The sequence below is a fragment of the Microcebus murinus genome, chromosome 4 (genome assembly GCF_040939455.1).
Source record: "Microcebus murinus isolate Inina chromosome 4, M.murinus_Inina_mat1.0, whole genome shotgun sequence".
NCBI lineage: Eukaryota > Metazoa > Chordata > Mammalia > Primates > Cheirogaleidae > Microcebus > Microcebus murinus.
This window is the reverse complement of record NC_134107.1, coordinates 39372070-39391528: the sequence shown is the minus strand read 5'-3', so window position 1 is coordinate 39391528 and position 19459 is coordinate 39372070. Positions and strand designations below refer to the sequence as shown.

General features: G+C 32.4%; 1 protein-coding gene and 1 pseudogene across 2 annotated transcripts in view; one reads left to right on the top strand and one right to left on the bottom strand.

The window, feature by feature from the left end:
• The window catches only part of LUZP2 (leucine zipper protein 2), a 440045-nt gene that overhangs the window by 35660 nt on the left and 384926 nt on the right, over positions 1-19459 (top strand). The window lies entirely within an intron of this gene.
• Positions 507-1503, bottom strand: LOC105854918 (S-adenosylmethionine decarboxylase proenzyme pseudogene; annotated as a pseudogene).

Sequence of the window (19459 nt, the reverse complement as noted above, 5' to 3'; positions counted from 1 at the left end):
CCCTTCCCAGATATCATGGAATCAGCCATTATTCTAAGTAATGCTGATTAATTTTAGTGGAGAGAAATAGAAAACTTTTGTTTCCAGGAATGCTCATTGCTTCTGGTTTGTCTTTGCTTTTAAGTCTTTTCAGTATTTAAAGCATAAAATCTTTCTTTTTGGCAAGAAAAAAATACATCATGATTTAATATTGATATTTCCAATTTAAATTTAAGCATATAATATATGGTCAGCCACCTTTTTATGTTTATAAATTCTATTTCAATTTCACAGCAAGAGTGGCATAGAATACCTGAACACAGAAGAGAACATTCATGGAATATATCTAACTCTTTGACATAATAATGCATACAATTCAAAATGATTACACTATCATTACATCTAGGACTTTCTGTAACTACAAAGTGGTGGTCATGGAAGGCATGGCCTCCGATATTAACATCTAGAAAGCAGCCATCACCTTTTACTTATGTTCTCTTTTTGCGTTTTTTCCTCATTTTTCTTAATCAGCTCTGCTGTTGTTGCTGCTTCTTAGCAAAACTGGTAAAAACAAAATTGTAATCATTGAACATAGCACTCTGGCAATCAAGACGTTTAAAGCCTTCAATCTTCTGGGGCGAAGCAAGCACTGTGCGACATTTAGAACTCTGATTAACAAACAAGGTGGTCATAAATTTTCCTGGCTTGAAGACTTCCACAACTTTCGTGATCAGGTCATCATAGGAGGTCTGACTTAAGTTTGTTTCAAAGCTGACATAAGAAAATTCTGGTTCTGGAGTGATGGGAATAGCCCAATAAGGACCATCTGATTTCATTTTATTCATCAAATACCCACAAGGATTGGACAATGTGGCATCAAAGACAGAACCTGGCATCGGGTCACGAATTCTACTCCCACAAGTGACATCCTTTGCAGTAACACCATCTTTCATGTAGAGCTGGTCCATAACTGCTGGGTGAAGCTCACTCATCAGAACTTCCAGGGTCTGATTGGCTGTCTGATTACTCAACTCTCTGGGAAATCCAGAGCACATAAGTACCAACCATCAGAATTCATATGTCCCATACAATATGCCACTCCATTTGGGAAAATTGCACTTGGAAACTCTATTTCTTCCTAGAAAGTCCAGTGCGGGTACCTTTGGTGAAAAGGCTTCATGAAATTCTTACCAGAATAAAAGAAGCTTTGAACTGAGTCGAACCAACTGTAATCCCTAGCAAACTTCAACAGGAGAACCAGTGCTTTCAGCATTTCCTACATGTCTTCAAAATGAAACGTCACTTGGAGACAAGCGTGCTGCTCTCGCTGAGTACATAACCTTCCTGCTTGTCAGGTTTTGTCACACTTACGATTGAACACTGAGCATCCTTCAGAAGTGTGTCCCACTCCGATCTCAGGATAGCGCGAAGATCCCCAGATCCTTGGTTTGTATCAGGATGCTGCTGGGAGAACCAAACCTCCAGCAGCTTCTCTGTCCTTTGGAAAAAATGTGCAGTTTCCATCACTGTGAGACTAGCGAACAACTCACAACCACAGAAAATCAACTAAATTAAACTTCTTCTCCCGCTGCTGCTGCCACCGGTGCGAATTGTTCCTGCTGTGTTACTAAAGTTCAAGTTCCTTTTTTTTTTTTGCTATAATTTTACATTAACTTTTCTGAAAAGAAGGACTAATAACATTTTCCTGGCTTCTTTTTATGAGCGAAGGTTGAACATGAGTCTGTTGGAAATAGAGGCAGATACAGTTCAGTCTCCCTTGGAGTCCGCTGCTTCCACGTTAGAGTAGAGGGAGCGCTAGCTAATGCCTCCGGCCATACTGTGTAAACCCATTTTACTTTTGATTAATTAACAATACATCTTGGAGATGCTTCACAGAAGTATCTAAAAATCCTTACTATTTCTTATTACCATTGTGTTGCATCATGTGGATATTCTATAGTCTAGTTAACTAGTCCCCCAAATGATGGAAATTTGGGTTATTTATTCTCTTTTAATGTTATAAATATCCTTGTGTATGTATACATTAATTCATATTTTTACCAAAATTACTTTGGGTTATCTATTTAGGATTAATTTAGATTCACACTTGGAAATTTTGCCAATCTTATAGAGATATTAATCATTTTTAGCATGTTTTTTGCATTTCTTTTTATAAAATTTATCAATTCTAAACTTCTGCCTACTCTTTTCTCAGATTATTCATTATTGTTTTCTTGAAATATCATAAATAGACAAATATTAACCCTGTCTTGGTAATATAAGTTGCAGATATTTTTTCTGAAGTTATCATTTTTTTCCCCATCTAGATGTTATCCCCTTCTTCCTCTTAATATGTCTTTTCCACTTTCAGGTCTACATTTCATTATTCTCCTAACAATTATAGTTAGATTTTCAAAATGTCAATCAGCTTATATTACTCCCTTGCTTATGTCCTCTGGCTATTCCGATACTGGACACAACAAGCATTTTTCTACATTGAGAGCTTTGCATGTGCCCCTTCTGCCTGAAACACTTTAATCCAGTTCTTCAAAATGCTAACTCTTCTCATACTCATAATTAAAGACTCAGCGAGACAGGACATCTCCCAGAGTGAATCTCCCTGACTTTTAATCTAAGGTTTCCTCTTTTTCCTTCCTTTATTCTCTAACATGATTCTTCTTGCGATTATCTCTGTGGCATATTTAACTGAGATTGGACTGTTCATTTATTTGTTTACTTATTTTCTTTTTCTCTCCCCTAAAATGTAATCCCTATTTCAGCTTTGTCCGTTCACTGCTGCAAACAGTTCCGTGAACTACTCTAGGTATATATTAAATATTCAATGAGTATTTACTAAATTAATTGGCAAATAAGTCCTGTATGTAAAATATTTCATTGTAACACAGATTTTAGATAGAGAGAAGACTCAGAATAAACGTGTTTTCTTTTCAAGTATATTTATACTTGTTCAATTTATTTATAAAAAGTGTGTTTATCACATCCATCATTTAAATAAACTTCTAATCATCAAAATAAAGAACTTGGGTAATACTGAAAAACAGCAGTAGCTGCAAAACTTCCCTATTGTAGTGAAATATATTTTTAAGTCCTAAATTTAATTCATATTTGAAGGTAAATATGTTATTTATTTCCATATATTCTTCCTTTCTATAATTATAGATTTTAGTATTTAAGCTATGCTGAAACATTTGTTTTTTCCAAACACATTTCTCTACTCTTCTCTTCTGCTATTGAGATGTTGCTTGTTCCCTAAGAAGCATTTCAAATATTACATACACCATCAATCCTTTCTCCCTTCCACTTCCACCTTTCACCCAGCACAGACAAAAAAATTGTTACAACTAGTATGTCTTCATGTTGCTATATTTATGCTGTATTCAAACTTGTTTGCTTATGTAGAAATTTTCCATAATATATAATAAACTGCTTAGAAGGCAATTGGGGAGGGGCAGTGCTGGTACAACAAGGACTTCAATTGTAATAATTGATTTCCTTGTTTATAGATGAAAAATAAAACAAAGGATTCCATTCTAGAAATTAAAATACCAAAGTTTCCTAACTATATGAAAACTTCAGATGATCTAGAATGTCTTTAAATTTTCACTATAATTATAATATCTGATAAAATTATATATTAAACCTTTCTGTCAGGAAGTAACATCAAAATAAAATTCTATAAACATAAATCACGATCCAGTCTTAGTTATGCTGAAATTCCACTCGCTTAGTAAAATTAGATTCCCTGAGGGCTACATCTATAGTCAATTTGTTCTATGTATCTAACATCAACAATATGAAAACACAGTGCTATATAATCAGAACTTTCAATTTTAAATTCCAGAGTTTATATTGTATGTGTATTTGGAAAGTATGTCTTCAATTATTTTCTCTTGCCTATGGAATTCCATTGGGTAACCACTCCCACATGCACCAAAAAAAAAGATTGTTAATTGTCTTTTAAGAAGTTTTATTCAATTCTGCATGTGAGAGGTCCCATATATTTTTATCTTATTTTCTCTGACTTTGGTCAGTCATTCTAAAACTGTAGGATCATTTATATCTTTGTACTAAACAGGTATCTCCTATTCATTCAACTTTATTTATGCTGATTTGAAATTATTGTTTTCATTTTTTTATATTCATTTATTTATTTGCCAAAATAATACTTGCCTAGTTTTCTTATTCTTAGTTTCTCTTAAAATGAAACCTCCAAGGTCCTAAATCATTTTATTTGCCTTTAAAACTGTTTTCTTAAAATATTTTGGTCTCCTGATATGAAATATATGAATATAAAATTTGTTCTTGCTGACTTCTGTTATTTATCCCATTTATCTGTTTCTTCCTTTATTCTCCCAGGGCCCCTGGCAAGAGCCTCTTTAATATTTTTTAAGACAGTAATAATTTGCTTTTGTATGAGTTTTGGAGCTTCCACTTACCAGCTATTTATGGCAATTTGTTTTAAATTATATATCTCATTCTTGGTATGCACATATATAAAATCCAGTATAATGACATATACTTTGCTGAATAGTGGTATTATAAGAAATCATAAATGTATAGCACATAGGCATTCAATATATCTGCATTCCTCCTCTCTACTGCTCCAATTTGCACCCTGTATCTATCTGCTTCATTGTGTTATGAAAACTACAAAGGACAATAATCACCCCTTATTATCCTTTAAAAATAGGCACTTATTCAGATAAAATACAGGAAACAAACCTTCTCCAAATCTAAACAAATCAGATATTGAAGATGATAAATAAATTGCTTCCCCTTTTATTTTTTAATTGGTGGTTGAATACAGGTATCCAAATCTTTAAAATATCTTAATGCCAGGCTAGTGTTGGAATTTTAAGGTGTTTTATCAAGTTGATTTTCAAAGTAAATATTTTCATTATTCCACCACTTTCTTAAGCATCACTGAAGTGAAATGCAAAGTAAAATATGTGTACATATACGTGCATATATGTGTAGAGTTATATATCATATATGTGCATATATAGAGAGAAAGCATGTATATACATATATTTCAATATATATAGTTCCATTTATATACATATAAAGAGAGAAAGCAATTATTTCTGTGTATTTACATAGTTACTAATGATGTCTACTTTGTGTGTGCATGTGTGTGTGTATATATATATATGTATAGCAAAAGAACATAAAAATTTTAAAAAGGAAGAGGTAAATAATCACAGAGAAGATAACTTAATACTAAATATGTTTCTGAACTTCCTTGCATGTAGGAAAGATAGGAATTCCACCGACAAATTTCTTAGTAAAATTATCAAAAAGAGGAACATATCAATCTCTGAAGAGGAGGAGAATTGTCCACAGAATTTAATTATAAAAACAATTATAATAAAAGACTTTTGGTGGTTTTGAATTATACCATGGACAATGTCATCAAGAAAATATTTCCAATGAAAACATGACTATTTTATGTTCTTTGGCGATGAAGATCATTGGAACTCTTAACTGGATTTCTAAAAGTTGTTTTAGAGATTTCCCACCACAAATATACAGGAATACCTTGGATATATTGTGGATTTAGTTCCAGACCACCTCAATAAAATGAATATTGCAATAAGGCAAATAACATGAAGTTTTGGGTTTCCCAATACATATAAAAGTTATATTGACACTATACTGTATTGTGTAGTATGAAGTATATAATAGCATTATGTATAAAAAAAGTGTATATACCTTTTTAAAATATACTTTATTTCTAAAAATGCTAATGATCACCTAGACTTCAGCAAATCATAATCTTTTTGCTGACAATGGGTCTTGCCTCAATGTTGACAGCTGCTGACTCATCAGGGTGTTTGTTGCTGAAAGTTGGGGTGACTGTGACATCTTAAAATAAGGTGACAATGAAGTTTGCCACATTGATTTATTTAATTAACTCTTCCTTTCACAAAAGATTTCTCTGTAGCATGCGACACTATTTGATAGTATATTACCCACAGTAGAACTTCTTTCAAAACTGGAGCCAGTCTTCTCAAACCCTACCACTGCTTTATGAACTAACTTTATGTAATACACCAAATCCTTTATTGTCACTTCAATGATGTTTCTAAGCTCTTCTCCAGGAGTAGATTCCATCTCAAGAAACCACTTTCATTGCTCATGCATAAAAAGCAACTTGTGATCTGCTTAAGTTTTATTATGAGATTGCAGCAATTCAGTGACATCTTGTATATATTTATAGGGTACATGTGATTTCTTTATACAGGCATACAATGTGTATTAATCAAATCAGGGTAATTGGGGTATCCATCACCTCAAACATTTATTATTTCTTTGTGTTAGGAACATTTCAATTTCACTATTTCAATCATTTTAAAGTATGCCATAATTTATTATTGACTATGAGAAGTAATATTTTGAAAGGAATCTTTGATTCTGAGAAGTAGGTCTCAACAATGGGCTTAAAATATTCAGTAAACCATACTGTAAACAGATGTCCTGTCATCTAAGCTTTGTTTTTCCATTTCTAGAGCACAGGCAGAGTAGACTGAGTGTACTTTTTAAGGGCCCTGAGATTTTTATAATGGTCAATGAGCACTGGCTCCAATTTAAGGTTACCAGCTGCGTTAAGCCCTAATAAGAGAATCAACCATGACCTGTCCTTTGAAGCTTTGAAGCCAGATATTGACTTATACTCTCTAGTTATGAAAGTCTTAGATGACATCTCTTTCCAATGTAAGGCTATTTTTATCTATCCTAAAGATCTGTTGTTTAGTGTAGTCATCTTCATCAATTATCTTAGCTAGATCTTCCGGGATTACTTGCTACAGCTTCTTTATCAATACTTGTTGCTTCACCTTACACTTTTAAGTTACAGAGACAGTACTTTTTTTTTTTTCTTTGTAAATCTCATGAATCCACATCTGCTAGCTTCAAACTTTTCTTCTGCAACTTAATCATCTCTCTCAGCTTTCCTAGAATTGAAGAGAGCTTGAGCCTTGCTCTGGACTAGGCTTTGGTTTAACGGAATGTTGTAGATGGTTTGATCTTCTATCCGGACCATTAAAACTTTCTCCAAATCAGCAATAAGTCTCTTTCACTTTCTTATCATTCATGTGTTTGTTGCAGTAGCACTTTAAATTTCCTTCAAGAACTTTTCTTTTGCATTTGTGACTTGGCTAACTTTGGCAACAGTTGTCTAGATTTTAGTCTATCTCAACTTTTGATGTGCCTTCCTAACTAAGCTTAATCATCTCTAGGTTCTGATTTAAAGTGAGAAGCATTGGACTCTTCCTTTCACTTGGACACTTAGAGACCATCATAGGGTTATTAATTGGCCTAATTTCAATATTAATGTTTCCCAGGAAATAGGGAGGACTGAGGAGAGGGAGAAATATGGGGAAATAGCCAGTTGGTAGAGCAGTCAGAACATGTACAGCATTTATTGATTATTTTGGTTGGCTTATATGGGTGCAGTTTGTGGCCACCAAAAACCATTGCAATAGTAGCATCAAAGATGACTGATCACAGATCACCACAACAGATATAATAGTAAGGAAAAATTTGAAATATTTTGAGAGTTACCAAAATGTTACACAGAGGTGTAAAGTGAGCACATGCTGTTGGAAAAATGGCACTGATTGGCTTGCTCAACACAGGGTTGCCACAAACCTTCAATTTGTAAAAAATGCAATATGTGTGAAGTGCAGTAAAGTGCAATAAAATGAAGTATGCCTATATAGGAGGATGAAAATACTCTCTTTGTACTGAGCTTCTTAAAACAAGCTAATGTCATTGACCTAAAGAAGCTTACCAAACTAAATACAATAAAACTCTTGAATCACATAAGGAAATACAGAATAAACATATGCCATAGAGCAATTAAACACAGTTCTACTTTCTAAAATTCAACCAGTGATTGCTAAAATAGCCTTTGCCTATTCTTATATAATTTTTGTCATAATTATTTACTTCCAGCATTCTAAATTCCTTTCTTATACTAATTTCTAAACAATATTGAAATAATTATATAATGTAATGAATCCAAAATTTCTATACAAAAATTCATGTACTATATTTAAATAAAATACATGTATGTTCAAATCAAAAGTTCTTATACTTTTTAGAAGTATGGGGTAGAGACTACTTATAGAGGCCATTTATTTCCTTATTGCTTTACATAACTTCTGAAGCAAAATATGTGTTAAATTTTGTGAAGGTATATTTTAGAAGTTAGTTTCATTCCAGTCTGTGAGGCTAAAATGAAAAGGCTTTTGCAAATTTTTATAAATACTTTTTGCATATATTAGTTATCATGACATTTTAATTCAAGAGTCTGGATATCTTCTATGACAAAAACTACCAAAAATAAAGCTTTATCCTTAAATAAAAAAGATTTATAGTTTAATGTATGTGTGCTATATTTTACTACCTTGCTTTAATTAAAAAAATTTAAATAAGCCAAATTCTGTTAGCTGGCAGAAATACAGTGTTGATTTATTTGTGTGCTTGTTTTCCTCAAGAGTAATTACTTATAATCAATGATTTTCTTTAGGTCCACTTTTTATTCTTCTTCAAAAAAGAGTAGTACATTTTCTTCACAAACCACCAAAAGTATAAACACACACACACATACACGAACACACATAAAAACATACCACAACAGATGAACAGGAAATTCATAAATGAAGATATAAAAACTGAAATTAAACCTATGAACATAATATATATGTTCATATATATATATATATATATATATATATATATATATACAAAACCTCATTAAATCTGTATTGCAAAAATAAAAGGAGTAAGGGCATAATTTTCAACTATTAAGATGGCAAAATTTAAATAGCAATAATGGATGACAGGATATACCCACAAAGAATGAATTTGGACTACATCATACCATATTAAAAAAAAGAATGAATTTGGATTATATCATACCATATTAAAAATTTAACTCCAAGTAGATAATTGACCTAAATATGAGTGATAAAACTATAAAACTATAAGAACAAAAAAGAATAAGCTGTCATGACCTTGGGTTAGGTGATGGTTTCTCAGATATGACATAAAAAGTACAAGTAGGAATGACTGCTATTAGGTACAGTGTTTCTTTTTGGGGTGATTAAAAATTTCTAAATATTAGTATACTAAAAAAAATCACTAAATTGTATACCATAAATTATTAATTTTATTGTATGTAAATTTTATGTTAATAAAATAATTATTTGAAAAGTATAATAATGGCTTCTAATGACTGGGTTAAAATAAACTCTTCTAAAAACTGTTGGGACCATAAATGGGTATAACATGGTGGGGGGATTTGTTAGTACATCACTGACAACGTATCATTTATGTTTAATACCTATATAGTTCTAATGAAACAAGTCTACTTCTAGAAATTTATTTTATAGAAATATTTGTGAAGATGCAAATTTACATAAGTAAAGGATTCTAGAGCACTCTTTGTAATAACAAAAGGAAAGAAATAGCTTAAATATCCATTAGTGGAAATTGATTAAATGCATTTTTCTATGCACATTCAAAGGACATAGCAATTTCAAAAAAATTATAACTCTATAGGTTCTCACTTGGACACTGTCCATGATACATGTTAAAGAAAGTAAACAAGTTGTAGACTACACACACACACACACACACACATATATATATATATTTTTTCTCATTCAAAAGATGAATGTATAGACATACACAAACACCACTTACCCAGAAAATCCAGAAGAATATGTCATAGGCTCTTAATGTCATTTACCCTTGGTATAAAATTGGTTTTGTGAAGGAAAAACATTTCAATTTTTATTTTATATATATCATAAATTTATAGAAAAATAGCTTTGCATATATATGCTTTTCTTTAATTTTAAAAACATAAATCTCAGATGAGGAAAGCATGTTTTTGCCTTATTGGAAGAAGTCTTTGTTGTTCTTGAGTTGATAAGTTAGGTCTACCTGAAAGTCTTTTATTCTAATTCTGTGTTATGATAACAATGGAGACCTTGAAAGTAAGGTGCTGATAAGTCCTGTTGCCACACATAATCTGAATTTGTATGGGCTCTCTGCTGTAATTTTTAATAGCTCTCCATGTCATTTTCACAGGTGTTTTAGTTCTGACAATAAATGATATAGTAACACTAACTATAATGACTAAAATCCACATCCTATCTGATCTGTGTAAGGCAGGAGGGTTAGCTAGTTTAAGCAGTTTCAATTCTCACATGCACTTTCCTTTTGTAAATACTCTCCTCCTCCCTTCACCAATTCTAAGGAAAATATTGGCTATAGAGTAAATATTCCTGTATCACTCTCAAAAATTTGTTGAATGTTATTTACACTATTTAAAGATATAACAAGGAAAAAAATAATCAGTGGTGACAAAAGTATAGATATGCATTGAAAGAAAATCCATTTATTTATTAGCCTACGATGCCTTGTAGTAGGTGGAATTTAAACCACCATTTTGGGTGAGAAACTATTACCTTGAACATTCAGAAACTAGCCTCTAAAAATTTGTCAATTCAGATTAATCCATATAAATATACTAAGAGCTTTGTCTGGCACATATTAAATCATTCAATAAATAGATTCTGCTCTCACATTTTATCATTGTCTCATCTTCATCGTTGTAATCATCGTATGGTACATAAGTGTGAATATACTATATATATTTTTTTCAATACATAAATTCTTTAACATTTCCCAAGTTAGTTTAGGATAATGTATATGGCTTAAAATAACTACTTAGAAAAATGTAATAGGAACCTACCATAAGCCTGTAGGTTCTTTAACCATATGAAAATTGTTGGAAAAAATAAAACTTTGGATTTTCATATTTTTAAATAAAATATAAAAGAATGTCAAGGGACAAAATTAGGCAAACTATTTTTCTCTTTACAATTATGACCCTATAGATATATTAGAAGACCAGAAGCAATGAGGTGAAATGTTATGGATTGAACATTTGTGTCCCTTCCAAATTTATATGTTGAAGCCCTCCCCTCCCTCAAATGATAATATTTGGAGTTGGGACTTTTGTAGGTAAATAAGGTTAGATGAAGTCATGAGGGTGGGTCTCTTGTGATGGGACTAATACCCTTATAAAAAGAGACATCAGAGAGTGTGTTCTTTCTCTCTATCTGCCATCTGTGGACATAAAGAATGAGGCATCAACAAACCAAGAAGTGGGCTCTTGCCTTGAACCAAATATGCCTGCACCTTGATCCCAGACTTCCCAACCTCCAGAACTATGGGAAAATAAATTTCTGTGGTTTAAGCTGCTCCGTCTGTGGTATTTTCTTATGGCAGTCTGAGCAGACTAATATAGAATCCTAATTGTCCCTTATTATTGTCTAAAGTAATTTTTACCTTGATACTAAGTTATGTCTGGAAGGATAAAGGATGGAGGAGGATGTATTTAAAGACTAAAATTGCTCAGCCTCTACCAGTATCTTTTGTATGATGATAGTTATGGAATGATAATTATGGATAATGGATGCAGTTATGACAGGGGTTTAAAGGGATCTTACTCTAAAATAACATAAAATAAAATAAAAATAAACAGTGAAACAAAACAGATAAAACATAATTTAAATAATTACTTAGCTATTCCAAAGATGTCAGCATGACATTTTAAGCAGTGGGGTGACTACATCTACCTACAGCTATTCTAGCCCTAAGAATTTGATATCTGATCATTGTTGGCTGCTTAAGGTACATCTTAGTCATAATTTGGCAGTATGTCTCTGACAGTTAACCTGGTGCCTGTTGGTGTTCTATTCTATGAATAAATATAATTTAGAACCACAGGGAAAACATTTTTGGATGCTGAGGTTAAGAAATAATCACTTTCTCAGCTTTTACCACCTTTGTTTTCAGTCTACACTTTGTGTCTAACAAAGTATTGTTTTTTTCTTAACTCCCAGATTGAGATTCCCATATGCATATATATTTGTTCACAAACTATTACTTAGGATAGGGAAATTATGCTTTTGGATAAGGAAATCATTGGTAAACAATGACATTAAGGGCAGAAAAATCATTATTAAAATGCTGCCTATGCTATGTGATCTTGGATATGTCAAGTGACTCCTGAAAGCCAAGTGACAAGATTATAACAGCCTGTGCTTTAAGGATGGCAGCATATAAATATAAATAAAACCTAAAATTTGAAAATTATCATTAAGCAGCATCATCACCCATGGCATAACTAACTTTCTACTTCTATTTATATAAGAAAACAAAACCTGTTACTTCACGTTACCATCACAAGGGTTTCTATTATTTATAATCACTCATTCCTGACAGATACAATAGACTTATGTTTCGGGGAATTAATGGTATACCAAAGAGATTAATGCTTATTGAATTTAGTGACATAAACATGCCAAATGCGCATGCTAAATAATGTTTCCTTCCCCAAAGTGCATATTAGAAAGGGAGAGAGTCCCATAGGAAGCCAGGAATAACATAAATAGAAAGTAAAAGTGATGAAGAGGAAAAGAGTGATGACAGAAACAATTAAACATGATATACAACAAAAGAACTACAGTGTTATCATCTCCACCCTCCAGTACTCACTGCTTATGGTCTTTGCTAGAAGAGAAATGCTTTGAGTGGAGTTTCAGTATCATGGGAGACCCCAGCACATAGCAGAAAGCAGAATTGTATGAGAATCTAGATTTCCAAAGTCATGAGGTTATGCTGATAACCAATGCTTTAGACGGGATCAGCCCTTAAGACACAGGAAAGGGAAGAAGTATATCACTAGGAATTGAAATTTGGTTTTCACATGGCATTTACTAAACTGACAGTTATGTTATTACTAAATGTTAAATCAATTTGGAAATATTCTTGTGGTGGGAAAAATGCTAGTCATAGCTATTAGGAAAAGTGTGTGTCAGGAGAGGCAGTGAGGATAAGACCTTCAATTTTCATAATCAATGAAACAAAATAATATGAGTAAAAACTGGGACAAAGCCCTTATTTGAGTGCTAGCCAGGATTATAACAGAAGTTTTTTGGCAGTGTGCTAGTTTGCTAGTTTAATAATGAGTAATAATCACTTTTATTCATAAAAATAGACAGGGTCCTTCATTTTTTTTTGAAGGACAATATTACTTTTGTGGCAAAAATTAATGCATTTATCAGTGACAGTTCAGGAGGTAAATCTTTAGCTAAGGTCTCCAAAGTATTATGGAGTTTCTTTCTTTCCTTTGAAATAATGAACAACAACAGCAAGAACAGCACACAAACACAAACAAAAACAAAGCTAGAAGGATTTGGAATGGAATTCAAGATGAACTGAAGCCATGTAAAACACCAAAGTTCACTACAAACAAATTCAAATGAATAGAAGAGGAAATCTTTACCACCTATTTGTTCATAGCACTTTGAGAGGTTATGGCAATGAATAAAATACTCCATACATACCTACTCATATAACTGTTGGAGAAAATGTGTCATAAAAAGTATTGGAGGAGGCTTGTATTATTTATTTTCAGGTTTTCTTATATTTAATTATAAGATAGATGATTATATTAGATGGTTTAAATTTGTGTATAAGAAAACTACTTTAGGAGGAAGTAATGCATCTATGAAAGGCAGAGCTTGACTTACTCTGGATACCATAGCAACCCTGTGATATTCATATAGGGGAACCATTACAGATCATAGATCTCTTCCAAAAGTACTGTGCCATCTCTAAAAACCTAAATGCAACTTTGTTTTATTCTCAAATTAGTATGATTGTGTGACAACATCTCTGGTAAGAGATGTCCCAGACTTTGTGCACTATCCCAGCGCTTTATGGTGTTTTCCAAAAAAACAATGGAGGACTTCTCATCATTTTATTTGAAAAATGGCCATAAGCACAGACGTACAGATAATCTGTATTGCTATGAGCACAAACATACTTATAGGGAGAGATTACAATAATGAACTGCAACATCTCTGGGTAGCCATTCTCAAGTATTGTTGAAATACAGTCAGGTGTCATTTAACAATGGGGGTATATCCTGAGAAATGTGTTGTTAAGTAATTTCTTCATTGTGCAAACATCACAGCATCTATCTAAACAAACTTAGGTGGTATGCCTCTATGGTCCCCAGACCAGTACAGGTTCATGGGCCTGTTAGGAACCAGGCTGCACAGCAGGAGGTGAGCAGCGGTTGGGCAAGTGAAGCTTCATCTGTATTTACAGCTGCTCCCCATCACTCACATCACCGCATAAGCTCTGCCTCTTATCAGATCAGTGCAGGCATTAGATTCTCATAGGAGTGGTAACCCTACTGTAAAAATACTGAGCATGCAAGGGATCTAGGCTGCATGCTCTTTATGAGAATCTAATGCCTGATGACAGAGGTGGTGATGGGAGATAAGGCACTTGGGAGCGGCTGTAAATATGGATTATTACTAATAGAGCAGTTTCACTGCACGATGAATGTAATGAACTTGAATCATTCAGAAACCATCCCCCATCTCCGTCTATGAAAAAATTGTCTTCCATAATACCAGTTCCTGGTGCCAAAAAAGCTGGGGACCTCTCGTATATCCTACTATTATGCATACCTAGACTATATGGTATATCCTATTGCTCCTAGGCTGCAAACCTGTACAGCATGTTACTGCCCTGAATACTGTAGTTAATTATAACACAATGCTAAGTATTTGTGTATCCAAACTTATCTAAACATAGAAAAAGGTATAGTAAAATTATAGCATAAAAAATAAAAAATGGCATACCTGTATAGGATCCTTACCATGAATAGAGCTTACAGGACTAGAAGTTGCTCTAAGTAACTGTACACTACTAGAGACTTTGTAAACACTATACACATAGGCTACACTAAATTTATTTTTACAGCTTCTTCCTTCACTAATAAATTAACCTTAGCTTCCTGTGACTTTTTTACTTTATAAGCTTTAAAAATTATTTTTTAACATTTTGATTCTTTTGTAACAATACTTAGCTGAAAACGGATATATTGCACAGATACACAAAACTATTTTCTTTCTTTGCATCCTTATTCCATAAGCATTTTGTATTTTTTTAATTTTTTTGTTAAATACTAAGACACATACACATTAGCTTAGGCCTACCAAGGATCAGTATCATCAATTTCATTGTCTTCCATCTTCACATCTTGTCCCACTAGAAGGTCTTCACAGGCAATAACACACTTAGAACTGTCATTCCCTATGACAACAATGCCTTCTTCTGGAATACCTCGTGAACGGTAGGTACCTGCCTGAGACTGTTTTACAGTTAAGTGTATGTTTTTGTAAGTAGAAATAGAACATTTTGAAATAACAATAAAAATTATAGTAAATATATAAACCAATAATATAGTCACTTATTACCATTATGGAGTATTGCATACTATACATAATTGTATGTGCTATTCTATTATACAACTGGCAGTACAGTAGGTTTGTTTACATCAGCATCACCACCAACAGATAAGTAATGCATTGCACTATGACATTACAAAGTCTACAACTTCACAGGGTGATAGAAATTTTTCAGCTTCTTTATAATTTTGTGGGACCACCATTTACATGTGGTCTGTCACTGACCAAAATATTATTATGTGGTACGTGACCGGAGATAACTTTGAATGAGACAAATTATATAACTCTAAATACCCACAATTCACCAAAATGTTCACGTTGCTGTTTATTGCAGTTTGGGGCACATAAGGTTGGAAGATTGAGTAAAATATAAAGAAATAAATTACTGCTATTTAGAATTGAGGAAATGCTTGAGGTGATGGATGCCCCAATTACCTTGATTTAATTATTAACATTATATGCCTGTATCAAAATATCACATGTACCCCATAAATATATACAACTATTAAGTCCCCATAAAAATTAAAAATAAAAATACATAAACTCTAAAAAAAATCACTAAAAAAAGAAAAAATAAAGAAGAGGCCATAATACCATAGACTGGACAAACCTTATTAGAAAATATTAAAAGGAGAAAATTCACCCTCTTCTAAAATGTCTGAATTCTAAAAATATGTGCTGAGTGACTATTCTTAGAAATATTCCTACAATTATGTAAAATCTTTAAATGTCTAGGGGTTTGAGAATATTTGTGAATCTGTTTTACTGTTAAATAGAGTAACATGTCAATCTCATTATGATGACTCACATGTGCTAGCTCTTCTGATCCTAATTGCTATAAATGACAGTGTGCTGGAAATATTTTAAAATAGAACCTGTCTACATTTATGTATTAAAACATATAGCTAAGGAATAATTTAAACAATAATTTTGAATTTTTACTTTGACTTACTTTTGAAATTTCATTTTGACTTAAACCCAGGATTAGATAAGAAATCAATTACACACATTATTTCAAGTTTGCCTAACATGATTATATAACTGATTCCTAATTGCTGAATAGAGTGTTAGAACTACTTAACAAAATACTACATTCTACAGCTGAAAGAGTATTTGGATATCCTTTAGACCAAATTTCTACCTAAATATAAGGCATCTAAATGTGTACCAGGTAGCCAGGTGGCCTAATCACTTAATTCTAGAGGCAGGGAATATATTCCACTATTGAAAACATCTTCTAAATATTAGCAAATTGAATATTTGCAATGGGCTAAAATGGGTCCCCCTTGTATATATCCTTCCTCACTGGATCTACTTCTGTCTTCTGGAACAAGAGTGAAAGTAACCTATTCTCTATGTGATAGTCCTTTTCTAATTTTTTTTAAGGTTTCCAATTAAAGAGGAAGGACTGACCTTCCAAATATTTCAATTTCCCACCAAAAATGCATGGTTCTTTAATAGTTTTTAACAGCATCCAATTTATTATATCTAAATTTTTGATCAATTAATTTTGTATGTTTAAAAGGAAGAAAAACATCTCCATGTGCATACAAATATTGTGTAGGAGTATCAATTAATTTGTAAGAAAATAGATTTTTAAGTCACATGTTTTGAAACTATAAAATATAATGTTAAATACTTTTTTTAAAATACAAACCATAAAAGTATGAAAATTTAAAACTAAATGACAAAATGTGGTATGCACATTCAATGGAATACTATTTGTCAATTTAAAGAAAAGTATCAATGCATGTTACAACATAGGTGGACCTTGAAAATATCATCCTAAGTGAAAGAAGCCAGTAATAGAAAATTATATACTGAATTATTTCACTTATGAAAATGTCTAGAATAGCAAAGTCCATAAAAATATAAAGTAGTTTATTGATTTTTAGGGAAAGGAGAATGGGGAATAACTAATGGATATGGGATTCTCTTTTTGAGGTGTTGAAAATATTCACAATAAGATTATGGTGATGATTGCACAACTCTGTTTATGTGCTGAAAAACACATAACTGTATACTTTAGATGAGTGTATATTATGGTATGAGAAAAATATTTCAATAAATTTGTAAAAGAAAAAAAAACCCTGAGTGACAAAAACAACAAAAATGCTATATGTCAAAATTTGACACAATCATAGTAGTATACGATTGGAAATATATACATTTAATTACATTCAAATCTGTTTGTTGGCCATTCTTCTGTCTTCTTTAGAAAAGTTTCTGTTCAAGTCCTTTGCCCATTTTTTAATAGGGTTATTTGATTTTTTCTTGCTGATTTTTGTGAGTTCTAAGTAGATTCTAGTTATCAACCCCTTATCGGATGTGTAGGATGCAAAAATTTTCTCCCACTCTGTAGGTTGTCTGTTTACTTTCATGACTGTTTCTTTGGCTGTGCAGAAGCTTTTTAGTTTCATCATGTCCCATTTATTTATTTTTGTTGCTGCTGTGATTGCCTTTGGGGACTTCTTCATAAACTCTTTGCCTAGGCCGATGTCTAGGAGAGTGTTCCCAACATTTTCCTCTAGAATTCTAATAGTTTCGTACCTTAGGTTTAAGTCTGTTATCCAGCGTGAGTTGATTTTTGTGAAAGGTGTGGGTCCTGCTTTAGCCTTCTACAGGTGGCTATCCAGTTTTCCCAGCACCATTTATTGAAAAGGGATTCTTTTCCCCAGTATATGTTTTTGTTGCTTTGTCAAAGATTAGATGGCTATATGAGGATGATTTTATATCAGGATTCTCACATCTGTTCCATTGGTCAATATTCCTATTTTTATGCCAATACCAGATTGTTTTAATTACTGCAGCTTTGTAGTATAGTTTGATATCTGGCATATTAATACCTCCCATTTTGTTTTTGTTGCCTAGAAGTGCTTTTGATATTCGGGGTCTTCTTTGGTTCCATACGAAGCGTAAAATTATTTTTTCTATATCTGTGAAGAATGCTGATGGGATTTTAATAGGTATTGCATTGAATCTGTAGATCAGTTTGGGTAGTATAGACATTTTAATGATGTTGAGTCTACCGATCCACGAGCATGGAATGGATTTCCATCTGTTTACATCCTCTGCTATTTCCTTCCTTAGTGTTTCATAGTTCTCCCTGTAGAGGTCTTTTACCTCCTGGTTAAGTATATTCCTAGGTACTTTATTTTCTTTGTTGCTATTGTGAAGGGAATTGAGTCTTTGATTTGGTTCTCGATTTGATTGTTGTTGGTGTATATGAATGCCTCTGATTTCTGTGTATTGATTTTGTATCCTGAGACTTTACTAAATTCATTGATCAGTTCCAGGAGTTTCTTGGTTGATTCTTTGGGGTTTTCTAAATATAATATCATATCATCAGCAAAGAGTGAAAGTTTGGTCTCTTCTGCCCCTATTTGGATACCTTTAATTCCACTTTCCTGTCTGATTGCTGTAGCCAGGACTTAAATAAACTAAGCATTCAATTCAAGTAGTTGGATGAAGAAATATAACAAAATTTAAAAACAAGGTCAAAAATAGATAAATAAAAGTAGAGAAGAAATAAATAAAATAAATCTGCCATGATAAAATAGATTTTAAATGTTAAATTTCTAGAGAATTATATAATACTAGAATTTACTCAGAAGTAAAAGTCTTGAATAACTATTATATTTCAATATAATAAATTTAAAATGGGAATCAAATGTGTCCCTCTTCATACCCATTTAACCACACACACACATACACTTACACTCTCTCACACACACAGAGAGAACAACGCAAACAAAACTCAGGGCTCAAGACCAGCTGGCTTTACACATGAATCTTACAATACTATCCAATACAATATGGAGTACTGATTCTTATATTTATAAGCCCCTACAGAAAGTAGAAAAAGCACAAAAGCTAATCAGTTTACTTTATAAGGCTGGTGCAATATGGTGGGCAAAACATAATAAAGAAAAGTAAAGAAAGAAGAACTATGGACCCATTTGCCTTCCAAATGTAGTTGCAGTATCTTCAATAATATATCAGCTAAATTTATTTAAAAATGTGAAATTAATGTATCACAATCAAGTTAGTGTTTAAGTTGAAAATGTAAAGCTACTTCAACATATAAGTATGAATGTGTCATATGCAGA